This window comes from Patella vulgata, chromosome 2 (genome assembly GCF_932274485.2).
Source record: "Patella vulgata chromosome 2, xgPatVulg1.2, whole genome shotgun sequence".
Classification (NCBI taxonomy): Eukaryota; Metazoa; Mollusca; class Gastropoda; family Patellidae; genus Patella; species Patella vulgata.
Genome location: NC_065880.2, coordinates 7,425,204 through 7,441,864, shown reverse-complemented (window position 1 = coordinate 7,441,864; position 16,661 = coordinate 7,425,204). Strand labels below are relative to the sequence as shown.

General features: G+C 36.5%; 1 long non-coding RNA gene across 1 annotated transcript; it reads right to left on the bottom strand.

Annotated features, from left to right (window-relative positions):
- Positions 1-14,801: 14,801 nt before the first annotated feature.
- LOC126810283 (uncharacterized) lies at positions 14,802-16,652 on the bottom strand. Its single transcript, XR_007675138.2, has 3 exons — positions 16,432-16,652; positions 15,972-16,288; positions 14,802-15,024 (listed from the first exon to the last, which is right to left on the bottom strand). It is a non-coding gene; the product is annotated as an uncharacterized LOC126810283 (long non-coding RNA).
- Between the last annotated feature and the right edge of the window lie 9 nt (positions 16,653-16,661).

Genomic DNA, 16,661 nt, shown 5'->3' with positions numbered 1-16,661 from the left:
CACCTTTGTTTAAGTCATTCAATTCGCCATTTTAGTCCTAATATTTTACGTCTCTACAGAAAATGTATAAAGGGTATGTGGCCCTATTCTTTTGAATATTAAACATACATGTGGCCCTATTATTTTGAATATTAAACATACATTATATTATGCAAACACTAAATCTGCCTATTGCAGGTCTTTCGTTAGGCCTGAAATGTTATCTAAGTTATTAATTAGAAATCAATAAACTGATCCAGACCATAATCAACTCTCGATGTCACCGTTAGGCTGTAATATTTACTGGATTAGCATCCAATTTGCTGCCTAACTTTCATTCATGATTGAATCGTGAAGTGGATAATCGAGACTTTGTTTTTTTTATTGTTCCGACTTTAGTAATGATGATCAAGGCTAGGCCGAAAATTCAATCTCTAAATTCTCGGTTCAGAGTGGATCAATTCGACTGAAATTTCCAGCAAATTCCCTCTACATTATCTAATTTTTGACTATTATATTGAGAACTGCCAGCTCTTTATCTAATCTCCCATAATGTATCTTTAAAATAGCATGTCATATGTTACAGTATCCGTTCTTTTTTTATGTCAACACTGGTTTAACTTTATATGATAGTTTTATTATTCTTCAAACATATCAAGTACAAAACTTCTTATAGTTAAAGGGGGGTTGGATGGCCGAATGGTTAGCACGTGCGTGCTGTATCATACGGCCTGTCATTGAGTCAACTGGCGTGGTTTCGAATCCCCGGTTGTACGTGACAAGGAGTAGGGTCGCCTGTCCAACCTCGTGGGTTTTCTCCGGGTCCTCCGGTTTCCTCCCACTGCTTAAAAAAACCCTACGCGCAAGCGAATCATTGAAATAAAATTAAACCATATGTTAGTCCCGAAATGACCTAGTTTGTGTCGAGTGGACGTTAAACCCCATTTCTCTCTCTCTCTCTTATAGTTAAAGACTCCGTAATTAGTTTGTGTTGTGTTGCATTGGGACAGAACAAGACAATCAAATAAATACACGTCATATTTCTTCAAATTACTGACAATGTGGCCTAAACAGCGGATAATCATCATTAAATACTGATTGTAAAGTGTACATTTATTCCATTGTTTACAAAGGCAGATCTGGACCTGGACTTAAAAGATTCTTAAAAGGATCTTCTACCACCACAACTCTACCTACCAACCCTTGCGGATATCTTAGTCCAGAAATAAATGTCCCTCATCAACGTCCAATTTCGAATTCCACGGACTTGCGAAACACATATACATACCCAGACAATGGGTGCAAAAAATAAATAAGTAAAGTCATACAACCCCTTTAATTTCGTGTTCGTAAAATATGACCCAAAAGCCGCTAAGGTCCCATACAATAGAGTCACATCAATATTGTGGATAATTTGCTCAAGGTCATAATATTCAATAGAGTGATATTTTGTGTCGAAGAAGAAAGAATTGCAATGTGGTTCGATATAAGACGACAGAGGGAAATAATACATTTATTCGTGTCTTAACAATCAAATCACTTTGTTAAAGGTGCACCATCTTCACGGCTATTTTCGCAAACAAATATATATGAACCATTCATGTCACATTGGTGCAACTCTTAAATATGCTTTATGTGAATTTAGATAACGAGATCACAGTATCAGTCAAATAACTTTATTCTAGGAGACATTATGAATGCTGGAAGACTAGCGCAGTCTTGATTATCATTGTTACCATTGCTAGGGTTATCCATTCTTAAATTAAATTATAAGTTTGCTGTCGTGTTTTAATCTATAAAACATCACGAACATTCCAATCTGGTTAAAACACAGATCCTATTTCGTTTCGTTTTTATAGTTCAAAATTCGTTTTACTTTTCTTTACTACTCTTGGATCTGGAAGACTTGTTATTTAACTCGTGTTCTGCTTGAAATGAGGGGTCAGCCAATCAAATGGTCTGCCGAATCGAGTAACATCAATGCTGATTGGTTAATCAAATGTCTGACGTCATAGGTCAAAGAGTCGGTATAGAAATATAGATCTGTATTTTAATCAGATTGCGAACATTCGATAATCAGGAGAGCAACCTGTGAATAAATTATTAATAATTTATAGAACATTACAGGACAGACGAGAGGCCCGCAATAGGCACATTTAGCTGTTAAATAATGCATATGTTGTTTACATATTACAACGTTTTCATATATTTTATATACTAGATTACAACTGTGTGTCATATTTTAATATCATAAATTACTAGTGTTTGTAATATTTTGTTTTATATAATGAATTAGTAATTTTGTTACATTTGTACATTTGGACATTTGTCGTTTCTTTTAAATATTATAATATATATCTTGTAATAAATGTTAGCACATTAAAAGAATCATTCATATTTTCATATCTGTTTAGCGTCAACATAGAAACAATGTAATACGATACGATACGGTACGATATGATATGATAACTCAAGATACGTTACGATACGCATTATGACAATAGAGACTTTTGGCAAGCGGATTTTTCCCATCCGTATCCCGTATCCGTATCGTATACGTGATCCGTTGCGTCAATGTTGTTTTAGAGTTTTGTGCAGAATTTAGCAAGTTTTGGTTTCACTAGTGTATTATTTCAGAAAGTTTAGCCCGTAGATCAATCAGTGTGCAGACAGGCGGGAAAAATATAAAAATTCCGAGAAAAACCCATAAAAAATAATGATTAAATTCCAGTCGTTATCACTGTTAAAATCACATCAAATATACACCTTCGTGTTCTAGGATACACACAGATTCATAAAAACGCTATGATGCAACATTTCAGCGTCTAAAAGTAGCAAAAAAGACGGTAATAAGACGACAGTGTTATACGGACCATTTCCGTATGAAAGCAATTCCATACGTGCTGTCGTATCCGTGTGCCGTATCACGTATGAGAAATACACAGACATTGATGACGTCACACGCAAAATCCATACGGATACGCGATACGGACCAGGAAATTACGCTTGCCAAAAGTCTCTAATGACAAAAATCGGGCCTGGTCACAGATAATTAAGACAAATAAAAAGAAAAGGATGAATTACCACGTTTTGACATAAAATAAACGCATAAATTACTAGCCCTTTTCGTTTCTTTTAAATATAATATATGTATGTCATAAATGTTAACATATTAAAGGAATAATTTATATTTCCATATCTGTTTAGCATCATTATAGAAACAATACAATGAAAAACGATACGCATTATGACAATTACAATTTTACTATTATTCTTGTCAACTTTCAAATACGCCTTTGTTGTACACGTGTATGCCATTTCAAACGGTGTATTGTGCATGTATAAAACCATAATATAAAGTCCAGAAAAGTCACGTTATTATTTCATTAGTAATAAATTGTTACGGTAACCTTGATCCAGTCTGTGCTCGTACACATAGACATGTTTGGTGTTATAAACCAGGACGGCTGGCCTTGGCTTGGCTTTCAAAGCTTCACACTAACCATGCTTACAGTTGGCAAGGATCCAATGTTCATGAAAAATAGGAATACAAATTATTAACCTGGCATTATCTATTTAAACACGATGGACGTTGTACTATCGAAAATGGTATTGTAGCATGGAAGATTTCTGATTACATTCCGAAAATATCTTCCCCGAGAATAACTGTACACATCTGAGTGTGACTAATGACGTTATGAGGCATGGCGCCATTGACGCCATCTTGGAATTGTGACGTCACCTCAAAAATCGAATTTTGCCAATCTATGCCGAACTGTCTACTGAACAAGCATGTCGTGGGGACTTTAATTGGCGAAACCGTTGACTTTTTTCGAAGATCGTCGTCCCAATACGAAGAACAAGAAGATGAGTAGTGCCTGAAGACCAGTTCCTGGACCAATAATAAGACATAATATAGTCTTTGGAATTCATAAAGTTGGGTATTTTAACAATATTCTTCATACAGTAATACAAATTAAAATTAAATAATATAATACTACGGATAATCAAAATACTACAACAGTCATTCCAAATAAGTTACACTGTTCCCCTTCACAGCCAAGCCAGTTTGAAACAGTCTTCACAGCCATTCACAGTGAATATTTTGATTATGAGTTCCTGCATTTGACTCGAGAAAAACAACCCATTTCTATGCAAATAATTACCCCCCCCCCCCTGCACTATATTTGTGAAGTATTTTTTACAGAAAATTTCATTATATTTCAACTGTAATTATTGTGTTGTATTTTGTTTTCATACTTCTGATCATAGAATGACTACTTGTGTACAGTACTTATCTTCAGGATAGGAGGGTATTGTCATTGTGTGCAACAGACATGTACACTAACAATTAGTTAATTCAAGGTTAAGCCAATAGCTTGCTTTCAAATTGATGACCCCCCCACCCCTGTTCCAGTTAAACCACGGTTGTCAGCATGTCTTTGTCTGGTTTATAATCATCTCCATTAAAAACGAATCAAATACTTTAGTATGTACGCTCATAAAATCTGTGGTATCCAAAGTTATGATATACACCCAGAAGAGAAAGGGAGAAAAATGGGGTTTAACGTTCACTCGACACAAACTAGGTCATGTCGGTTCAATTTTATTTCAATAAATCGCTTACGCGTAGGGGGGGGGGGGGACGGGGGACCCGGAGGAAACCCACGAGGTTGGAATAAACCCAGAAATTCAAGAGACATAATCATTATTATCTCTTGAAGACATTAAAGACACTATGTGTTTACAACCTATTCCTATTATTTAGGCAAGTCATTCTACATTCAATATATTTCATTTTGTTCTTCTAATAATATCTTTCATGTAGATTTATATTGCTAGTTTGTATCCAGCTAAATAGAGAGAGAGAAAAAAAAGAGAGAGAGAGAGATGTGGTTTAACGTCCACTCGACACAAACTAGGTCATTTCGGGACTAACATATGGTTTAATTTTATTCTAATAATTCGCTTGTGCGTAGGGGTCTTTAGCATGGGGGGGGGAAACAGGGGGAACCAGGAGAAAACCCACGAGGCTGGACAGGCGATAGATAACAAACCTTAATCTCTCAACCCTCCGTGTTTCGAGATAAGACATGAGGCCATTACCTTCAACGTAGCACATGCGGGAAGGATTCGCACCCGGCATTTGTAAACAAAATTGACAATATTTTTAATAAAAACAACGATTGATTATTGTTATTTATAATATTTCTGCCAGACCCAACTACAATTAAGCATATAATCCTACCTGAAACGGGTACAAATCGTCGTTTTTAAAATCGAGGCGTTAAGCCGTTACTAAGACCGCCACCTTTTTAAACGATACGCTGTCATCATGAACGCGGGCCTAAATATAAGGCGTTTATAACAGCCTATCAATAAGGCAATCTAAAGCTATGTAACTATGAATGGATTTTGATGGCGGTAAATGTCAGACATAAACAACACTTCATTAATTTAAACGCGAATATTTGGAGTTAGGCGACAGTTATGCCATTACATTGGCCTCTGTAAGTTTAATTAATCATAATAGCATAAACTTATCTTATTTTAAAGAGGTTACATGCATTAATAAAGAAATTGAGTTTGCCACTTGGAACTAAAGGCATCCAATCGTAGCTAAAAACAAACACATCAGTATAGCTCAATGTTTTTAGCTACGTTCTCGTAACTAGACAGGCGACGCTACTTCTTGTCACGTACAGCCGGCATTCGAAACCAGTCAAGCTAAATATTATACAATTTAAATATTATGTTGATCACGCATCAGTGATCTAGAATTATTATATTCATAATTAATTTCTTATTGGCACATGCTGCCATATTTAATTATTATTTTCGTAAAAAGGATAATTAGTATTGGCTATTGTAGATGCGTAACGACGATTTGATCAAACCAGAAGTGACGTCAGCAGAAGGAAAACATGAGCTAGAAGTTGATAGCGATACTAGATACACGGTTAGTTTTCAACTCCCAGATAATTCCTTTAAAGACGAAAAGTGGAACACTTAGAACGTGAGAGGATATCTGTTTGAAATTAACAATTCATGAAAACCATTGACTGTCAGGAGATAATAGAAATGGAGAAAAATAGAAAAAGTCCCTGCATGACCTTGTATTTGTTAATTCTCTGCTAGTCAATTTTAAACGATAATTACAGTTTATTTCTATCATAGCCCTAGAAATAAACTAAATTCAAATTATTATTTTTTTTCAATTATTTCTGTACCCGCAACGTGGATCACAAGTAGATAATTTTTCAATGAACTTTTATAGCAATAACGCTTATCAGATGAGAACTAATATGAATGCAGTATTACATAAATTGAGATCCACGTGCAGGAGACAGTAATTATAATTTTATGAAATGAAATGAAATGGGGTTTAACGTCCTACTGTTCTGCTCCTATGCTGAGCTAATGAAATATAATTTTATAAATTAATTATAACAAATAACAATATGACTAGTTTATTCATGGTGCCCTTGGTGAATTATAACCTAAGTATATAATATATTATATATATTTTACAGCTATATATTGGTTGTATTAAGTGGTCTTCACAGATCAGATATGAATATTAAATATTTATATAGACATACAATGTCAACAAATGACTGAATAGAAAGTAGATTTAAAGTCGTCTTCAAGATTGTAATATGCATTAATATATATACTGGCAGTATGAAGGCTGCAGCGGTTTTTATTGTGTCCATCGTTTTAGTCCCTATGTATCGTGGTTTCCAATTTGCGATTATTACGGAGGCTCCATTTTTGCACACTGTAAGCGCTATCGGAGACGAACGTATAGGTAAGTTGTTTACTTATTTATGTATTTTGCAGTAAAACAAGAGAAACACAATCGGATTCAATATTCATAATGAATATATATGTATGTATTCGCTTGAATTCCATTCAACGGACATCACGGATTCTCAAATTTATTTTGAATTCATGTATATACGGAACATAAAAAGTAATTTTCATTTATATTTTTTAATTTTCACCCAAGTCAATTTTAATACTATAATTTGTTTTTTGCCGTTCTCACCAAAGTCAATTATAATTGTCACCCAAGTGATTTTTAATATAATTTGTTTTTCTTAATTTTCACCCTAGTCAATTTTAATATAATTTTCGCATGAGTAATTTTCAATATAATTTATTTATGTTATATTTATAATATTTAACCGAGTGATTTATAATTTTAATATACTTTCTATTTTGTTGAATTTCCACCCAGCGCATGACGTTATCTTATCTAGCCTCGCTTGCAAAACGGTCGAACCTCGACGAAAGATATGTGTATTATTCGCTGCAAAATAATGATTCAATCTTACGGCGAGCCACGATGGCTCAATGGGTAAGACGTTGGCTCTCTAACCTGGAGTTCGGGTTTTCGACCCCTGAATTGGCCGAGAAAGTACATCTGGACAGAGGGTTTGGAAAGGGACAACTGTAGCAATATTGTCGTTGCGACATTGTTTTCAATTTATAGACAAGGAATAGAGAAATAAGATGGCATTATATGGTATTAATTAATGATTTGGCAAGTTAGTAGATTCAAACATATTCACATATATGTACTAAAAATACTTAAATCAAAATGACATATTGTTATATAAAAAAGAGTTACAGAACCAAAACATAGCTGGTTCTATATGTCAACAACATGATAACATATATTTCTGGGAAGTTTCTCTAGTAAATTTCCATTGAACCATATAAGGGTGGGTTTCGACGTCATGTGACTTAATTAACCAATAGCTATAATTATTTACATCATATTTGACCAATTAGATATTTGAACGTCCAAAGCCCACAGCTCAAAACTATCATACTTGTGAGAATTCGTTAGACAACAGACAGATTCTCAAAGGGAAAAGATGTAACCATTTCTATCAGCAGACTCGCCCATATCGAGTCCGGCTGGCTAGGGTTTGAGAATGACTTAAGTATTGTAATCTGTGCTATGCTTATATGTATCTAGCTTGATATATAAAATATAAAAACGAACAGTTGCATTGTTATAACTACTGAGAAGACAAACGTCTTAAGAAAACAGATGCATGGGTCGTACGTAGGATGTGGCGACCGGTTTCCAACTCCCACTCTCCACGTCGGACAGAAAGGCCCATGGTGCTACACAACGTATACTCGTTTGGATGGCACGAGAAACCGAGGACCCGTGTACACATTGGCAATTCGAATTCGAGGATAAGCCGAATGATAATACATTGCATAGACAAGACGATGTTATCATAAATAGTAAAGTCTTTTTGCGTGGTTTTTATTCCAGAAACTTTTGTACGTTTAAGCCCTTCATCAAGTTTATCAACATATACATCAAGCGCTCACGAATCTTTAACGTCACACGAGTGTCCCTTACATTTTTGTATTATATGCGCTCCATGGGTGTTTTTCAGGGAATCCAGTATTTTTCTAGTAAGATTGGATGTTTCGACTTTCCATATATACCAAAATTGGCATACTTTTATTGGAAATAAACACCCGATAAATACTTTTGTGGGAATATAAATTTAAATTTTATTGAGTGATGATTATAAATTACCCGGGTGAATATTATAAAATAAAATAAATAAAAAAATGGTTCGGGTGGGTATGAACTGTTCTCGGGTGAAAATTCAAGAAAATAAATTAAATTAAAAATTGCTTGGGTGAAAATGAAAATTGACTGGAGTGAAAAATATCGAAATCAAATTATATTGAAATTGACGGGGTAAAATTAAGAAAAACAAACTATATTAAAAATTACTTGAGTGAAATTATAATTACCTTGGGTGAAAATGGCAAAAACAAATTATATTAAAATTGATTTGCGTGAAAATTAAAAAACCAAAATAAATAAATGAAAATTAGTATTCATGTCCCTTATCAGCCACCGTATGTATATCTATGTTCCTCAAATCTCATATACATTGCAATATATATTGAATTTATTTTGTTTCTACCACTGGTTTTTAATTCGAACATATTAGCGTTTTTATTAGCGTCATTAAATCAATTTTGGAACATGTAAACTACTTGCCAACTCCTTTGTTACATCCAGACTCGATTATTGTAACTTACTGCTTGTTGGGCTTCCCGCAAAAAGCTTATACCCTCTTAAAATCATTCAGAATCAAGCTGCTCATATCGTCTCACCAACACCTCATCGTTGACCAACCACCCCTTTCCTTAAACAACTTTCTTTTCGCATCGATTCAAAATTTTGTGTCTTACATATCTGTCATTCAACTGTCCTGAATCGCCTGCATATCTCAAAGATCTTCTTAACCATTATAACCCCTTACGCCAACTTCGTTCTTCTAATCTTCACCTCCCTGAGATGCCAAAAAGTAAAACACTCTTCGCCCAACGCTACTTTTCGGTAGCAGCGACGAAACTTTGGAACGACGTATCCTTTAAAACAACGACTGGTTCAAGTTTCGACATTTTTAAAAAGAAACTAAAAACGGAATTGTTCCAAAAAGCCTTCACGTAATTTATCTATTTTAGCAATTACTTAAATGTTTTATATTTTATCTGTACACTGCTATTTATTTGTTTTACCAAATAGTTTAATTTTTAATTTGTTATGATTTTCTATCAATATTTTATCTATACCCTGTTATTCTGTTGTTTTTTGTAAATCCTATTATCTTGTTTTACCAAACAGTATTGTATATGATTTTCTATCTATATTGTTTTACATTGTGTACTCATAATCATAATATTTTTTTTTGTACAAGCGCCACTGAGTAGCTTTACAAGCTGGATTTTGGCGTTATACAAGTTCAATAATTTATTATAATAAATTATAATAACCGCCATCAAAGCTACGGCCAGTTGTTTGTAATAGGAAAAGTATTATTGTTACGATATAAACGACTAATTTGTAACCAGCGCCTTGTTCTGGTTTGATTAACATGGAGCACTTTGGTGTTGTTACGTGTGCCAAGTAAAAGAAGAAACGTGTGCACTGCTAAAGGTTTCTTTATTCTCACGCATACGTGTACTCAAGTGGATATCGGTACGACTAGCCACACTGTTCTTGTTATTTTCACAGACGCTTACTTTTACTAACTTTTAAAATCAGTTGATTCATCTCGGCTCACATCTGTAGTTTGTTGTATGTTAATTTACCAAGTATTATTTATATATTGACAGACATAGATGATCATGTGCCAAGACTGGATATAGATCAGGGTGAGACTGGATGACCTGGCGCCTGGTACGTTCGGGCATTTTTATGCGCGAACTCTTATTTTTTTTTTTTACTGGCATGCGCACAGGTACTATTTCTTTTTCTTTTAACAAGTACCCAAATCGGGGATTTCGTGCGGAGGTAGTTCGGAGGTAAACAGTCTGTGAAGTACAACACTTGCCACTGTACCTGTATATCGCTAATTATAAACCGAATGTGTGAAGACAGTTCATACATATCACTCAAAAATTTTTCAGTACAAACTCAGTTGATTCACGCTCGATTTGCTACTAAACAAACCCATCGGTTTATTTTCTCAACAGTGTGACCCGACGTGACCGCGGATTTATTGACCTTGTATGAACTTATCCATAGCTATATCCTTACACCGAGAGAAATTATCTAGTCTCGGTGAAAAGAACCATGGTCATCTGGTAGAAAATTACTTTTGTATTTTTTGGAACGGAAAACAGTGTTTTTAGAAGCAAACTAACCTGCCGCACATGAGGAAGTCATTATACTAATAATAAAAGGCGAGACCTCTTTTTGCGGCGCAGGCTTATCACTGAGTAGTAAACCCTCCACAAACAATAATATAGGAAGCCTAGTGACGAGTGTAGTACTGTAAGTAGGCTATAGACTATAGGTTTGAGTCGTGATTACTCGCTTTCAGTTTACTCTGTTTTTGCGATAACCAATTAAGTGAGAAATACCATACTGACATTCGGTTTTTAAAAGTTGTACGCGAACTAAATGCGTTTGTTAGATACTGACAGAGCAGCCCCGAGTCGAACAATCGCCGCCCGAGCTGTCTTCGTCAGCTAGTTTCACAATATCGTGCAATAGGTGAATTAATGTGATTTTTAGGTTTAACCCCGCAAACAATGCCAAAATAGTGTTTTCACTGCTTACAGAAAACTGAAATTTAAAAAAAAAATTTTTTATGAGGGTGACCCTCCCACACACTCCCTATCGAGGCTGCCGCTCGGTCTGCGCAGCCTCATGCCTGGCACATACTGTCAACATTGTATATTTTTCCGTTTCCGCCCTTCCCCCCCACAATATATATTTCACGGCTACGTTGCGACGGTACCAGCATACCCAGTTGTTGACACCCATTACATCACTCCTGTCTAACAAATCATAAAGCTGTGGTGTTACGGTGGCGGCATAGTATTTCACCGTAACACCACAGCCACTCTAACCATTCATAATACATCTAACTATCCCTTTACAGCACTTCACTCCCTACACATTTCCCCTCGTCCTACTTTCCCAAACGTCAACAACACATCTCATACATCCAGTTCGCTGATTAACCCTTGTACCACGTCTACTGGATTGGTGGATATAGTTACGGGTGGGACTAGATCGGTTATAGATGAGGATGAGACTAGATTGCATATAGATAAGTCTGATGTATGTGAAGGAACATCAGTAACTTTAACGTGTTCTTTTAGTTCGTCCGGACTTTTTATTACGTGGAGACGAAATGATCAGGGGATTTCAACTTGTATATCTAAATGTGATCAACTACCTGGTTATACTATAACCATTGATTTTAATACTGGTATAAGTATTGTATATATCAACAGTACATCAGCAGTAAGAGATGAGGGAGAATGAACATGTACAAGTGGAGGCAGTATGGACAGTAAAAATCTCAAGATTACAGGTGAGAAGAAATTCAGATTTATTTGTACAATGTTATAAATACTATTCAATTAGGACCTTACTACATGCGTATTATTTAATTGATCATAATGTCAGGTAATGTTTCATTTTATTTTATTTTACCATTATTTCAGTCCCAGCATCCAGTAAAATCAAAGATAAAAGTAGATTATTATTTACTGATGGTATGGTAACAGACGTAACGTGTTATACAGGAACTATAGATCCAACAGTTTCATTCACATGGTATATAGATTCTACAGATAATACATTATCAGGACAGACTAGTGGTGTTATAAATGGTGGAACAGCTAGTATCTTACAGTTAACTATTGCCAAACAACTGAATAATAAAATACTCTACTGTTCAGCTACCAATCGGTGTGGCACTGGTAACACAGATAATATCACTCTTGATATAATATGTAAGTTATAATAAAATAATAATAATATATATAAAATCAAGGTATGTGTGTGTGAATGTACGTCGCCGCGCACCACCTCCACATCTGTGGTATCAAATTAACCACCATGACCTCGTGAATATTTTAGGTCAATAAATCGGGGTCACGAGCGAATCGGACCCGAGCCCCGGGCAAAATGGACCCAGGCTAATTTAGCCCCGAGGTATGAATAGATTACCCCGTTGAAAATGTCGACAAACTGAACGAAAACGCCGAATCCGGAGATACTTTCAGAGTTAATGCCACCTTTTACGAAAAGGACCTGAGGAAAATGAGAAAACCAACGAGGTTACAAAGGCGACCTAATTCATTGTCACATGAAAATTGTCCTTGATTTTAACGTAACGTAAAAATGAGAAAACTTTGTGTTAGATTAAGGTCATTTTCTGACATTACATTTTCGTTAAAAAGATAAGCAAAAAATGATGGTAAACTGACTGGCCATTTTTACGCAAATGTAACGCAATTTTAACGCCATGATGTTATGTAGGTTCTGGCGGGTTCTAGAAAAAGTTGGAAGGTTCTGGAAAGTTGTGGAAAATTTAAGAATGTTCCAGACATTTCTAAACATTTCTTAAAAATATATTATCCTGGTCATACCAGTCCTAGGGCAGAACTTTCTAAGTACTTCGAACAGAACTGAACGTTTGTCGTAAGTTTGTATTTGACCAACGTGGTTTGTGTTATCAATTTACTGCCACTTCGTGCTGTTGCGCTTATGTTGAATGCGATTTATCTGTTATGGCGTAGATTCTTCTGCTTGAGGTATTGAGTGGATCGTGAATCTGTACGGCGAATTTGGGCTCTTGGTGAATTTGAGCCCATGGAGAATTTGAGCCCCGTCGAATATGTGCCCGTACGAATTTACGCTTCTGTGCCGCGCCCTACATCTACATAAATGGCATCGAATTAACCAGCATTGCCCCGTAAATGTTTTAGGCCATCGCATTTGGACACCGGACGACTTGGGCCCAGAGAGAATTTGGGCCGCGGTGAATTTGGGCTACAGGTAAATGTAGGCCCCGGGCGAAGCCTAGTATCCTGCTAGTATAAGATAATAATATAAGATGTGGTTACAATAAGATGTAAGTTATAAGATGTATGTTATAATCAAATCTATATATATATTTGAGACTGTCGTTTGTCTGTCTGTCTGTCTGTCTGTCTGTGGGGGTTGGCGGCTACACTAGGTCTGCCCCGAGTCTGAAATTTGGGGTATATGGGTAACTCGGATCGGGGAGTAACCACGTCCGGTTTCGGAGTTATGACACCCGAGCGAAGTCTGTCTGTTCGGGGTTGGCGGCTACATCTGCCCCGAGTCTGAAATTTGGGGTATAGGGGTAGCTCGGAACGGGGATTAACATAGGCCAGGTGGCGTTAGTCTACCACTTCCGGTTTCGGAGTTATGACCCCCGAGCGAAGCCGGTCTGTTCGGGGTTGGCCGCTACACAAGGTCTGCCCCAACTCTGAAATTTGGGGTATAGGAAAAGCTCGGACCGGGGAGTAACATAGGCCAGGTGGCGTTAGTCTACCACTTCCGGTTTCGGAGTTATGACACCCGAGCGAAGTCTGTCTGTTCGGGGTTGGCGGCTACATCTGCCCCGAGTCTGAAATTTGGGGTATAGGGGTAGCTCGGAACGGGGAGTAACATAGGCCAGGTGGCGTTAGTCTACCACTTCCGGTTTCGGAGTTATGACCCCCGAGCGAAGCCGGTCTGTTCGGGGTTGGCCGCTACACAAGGTCTGCCCCAACTCTGAAATTTGGGGTATAGGAATAGCTCGGACCGGGGAGTAACATAGGCCAGGTGGCGTTAGTCTACCACCATCCGGTTTCGGAGTTATGACCCCCGAGCGAAGCCGGGTATCCTGCTAGTCTATTTATATATATTTGTGACTGTCGTTTGTCTGTCTGTCTGTATGTCTGTCTGTCTGTCTGTCTGTCTGTCTGTCTGCCTGTCTGTCTGTTCGGGGTTGGCGGCTACACTAGGTCTGCCGAGTCTGAAATTTGGGGTATAGGGTCAGCTCGGACCGGGGAGTAACATAGGCCAGGTGGCGTTAGTCTACCACTTCCGGTTTCGGAGTTATGACCCCCGAGCGAAGCCGGTCTGTTCGGGGTTGGCGGTTACACTAGGTCTGCCCCGAGTCTGAAATTTGGGGTATAGGAGTAGCATGGACCGGGGAGTAGTCTACCACTTTCGTTTTCTGAGTTATGACCCCCGAGCGAAGCCGGTCTGTTCGGGGTTGGCGGCTACATCTGCCCCGAGTCTGAAATTTGGGGTATAGGGGTAGCTCGGACCGGGGAGTAGCATAGGCCTGGTGGCGTTAGTCTACCACTTCCGGTTTCGGAGTTATGACCACCGAGCGAAGCCGGGTATCCTGCTAGTAATATATAAGATGACAGTTATATTAATGTACAAGATGTAAGTTATAATAATATATAAGATGTAAGTTATAATTATATATATATATATTACAGATCGACCAACAGTACATATAGAACCACCAACAAGTCCTTATAAAATAATAGAAGGCATTCAACTGATTTTAACCTGTTATCTATTACAGATCCACCAATAGTACATATAGCACCATCAACCAGTCCTTATAAATTAATACAAGGTAATCAGCTGACTTTAACCAGTACTGTTGATGATTCTAATCCACAATCTACAAGTTTTACCTGGAGTAAATATTGGTGGATCTGAAATTGACATATTTATGCCTAATAACTATTTTGTTTTATCTTTCATGTAACCATTAATTATGGATAGCAGAGTCTTGGGTATATTGTTTGTATCTGGGTTAATTGTTGCCACAATGTGGTTACCTTTATAACATTTTAATTTATAACATTGTAATGGGGTGAATGTCTGTTAAATCCAAGTAATTAATTTTCTCACAATATAATAGGCTAAATTCAACCCATTAGTAAATGTTTAATATGTTATGCTAATCCGCACAGTGTTACTTAATTCAACGAGCATTATTTTTATGGATCTTAATCCACCTCAATTATCCCCCATTTATATCTATTTCATATTGTCTTATTTATTAAAGAAATATAATTCGACCCTCGGCCCTACTATAGATCACATTCGAAATATGTACCTGTATTTGGATATTTGGATCTATACGCTTATGTCAATTCGCATTTTCATTTTGGTGCTTTTCTACAATTAAATATTGAACCAAGAGTGTTCACAACAATTGTTGCTGTACTTTATGTTCATCAATTTATAAACAAAGACTATAACCAAAATGAGCCCGGTCTTAATTTATTTACCGTGCACCAAGAAAGAAACTATCCATGAATTTTCCCGTTTACAAAATTTACCAAAATAACTCATCCGTTGAGATCATCAATTAGCGGCTAGCACTTTCAGATCCATGAGGACATCATCAGACCCTTAATATACATTAATCATTACATATGATTAATCAGTGCATATTAATAAAGGTGTTTATGGTATCAGATCGAGTGTTATTATTAGAATTTGGTCAATTAATATCACCCTTTAATATGTCGATATTCTAGCAGGGCTGGTATCCTCTGGTAATCTTTGGTAATCGAGTATAAATTTTAAGTATTATTTAAAATTTCCAGAACTGTCTACTGATTTATGTATATAAACAAATATTACAACTTACCAGGAGCAGACGGTACCAAGTATGCCTCCGATCCACCAGAACTGTAGTCCGCCCTGAATCTAACTCCTAATTTGCCGATTTATTTAGTATTTCTATCTTGTATGTCAGGCCGTTATCTTCGCAGTAGAAGTTAAATCCTTTTATTTTGGCTGGACCCACACATCCCGTTCCCGACGTAGAGAGTATAGAAATATAAACGTAAACATCGTTTTTGAACCAGTCAACAGTAGATCGATTCGTAGGAAGCTGAATTGTTATGTTAAATGGTCCATTATCGGTTACCCCTTCCTCAACGATGACTTTGCTGTAAACATGTACTGAAAATCCTAATAATATGAAAATACAAATAGTAGTCATTACATAAAGCCACAACATCTTAACATCTTATTAAATATATATATATATATATATATATAGATATGTGTGTGGGGAGGATAAAAAACAAATAGAAAATACTCACTGAAAACTACAAAGTAAACCAATAAACTAAAAACTCGAAGTCGCCACATTGCAGTTGTTCAATTGATTTGTCATTTAGCCTATTTCTCTCGCTTACAGTAAAATAACTGCCTGTTTAACAGACACGGCCATTGTGATTTCGTGTCTCATTTTCACCCCCTGCTTACTCGTAATAATCTAAGGTTTATGTTTGGTATGTGTATTGTATTCAATACTATATCATAAACACCG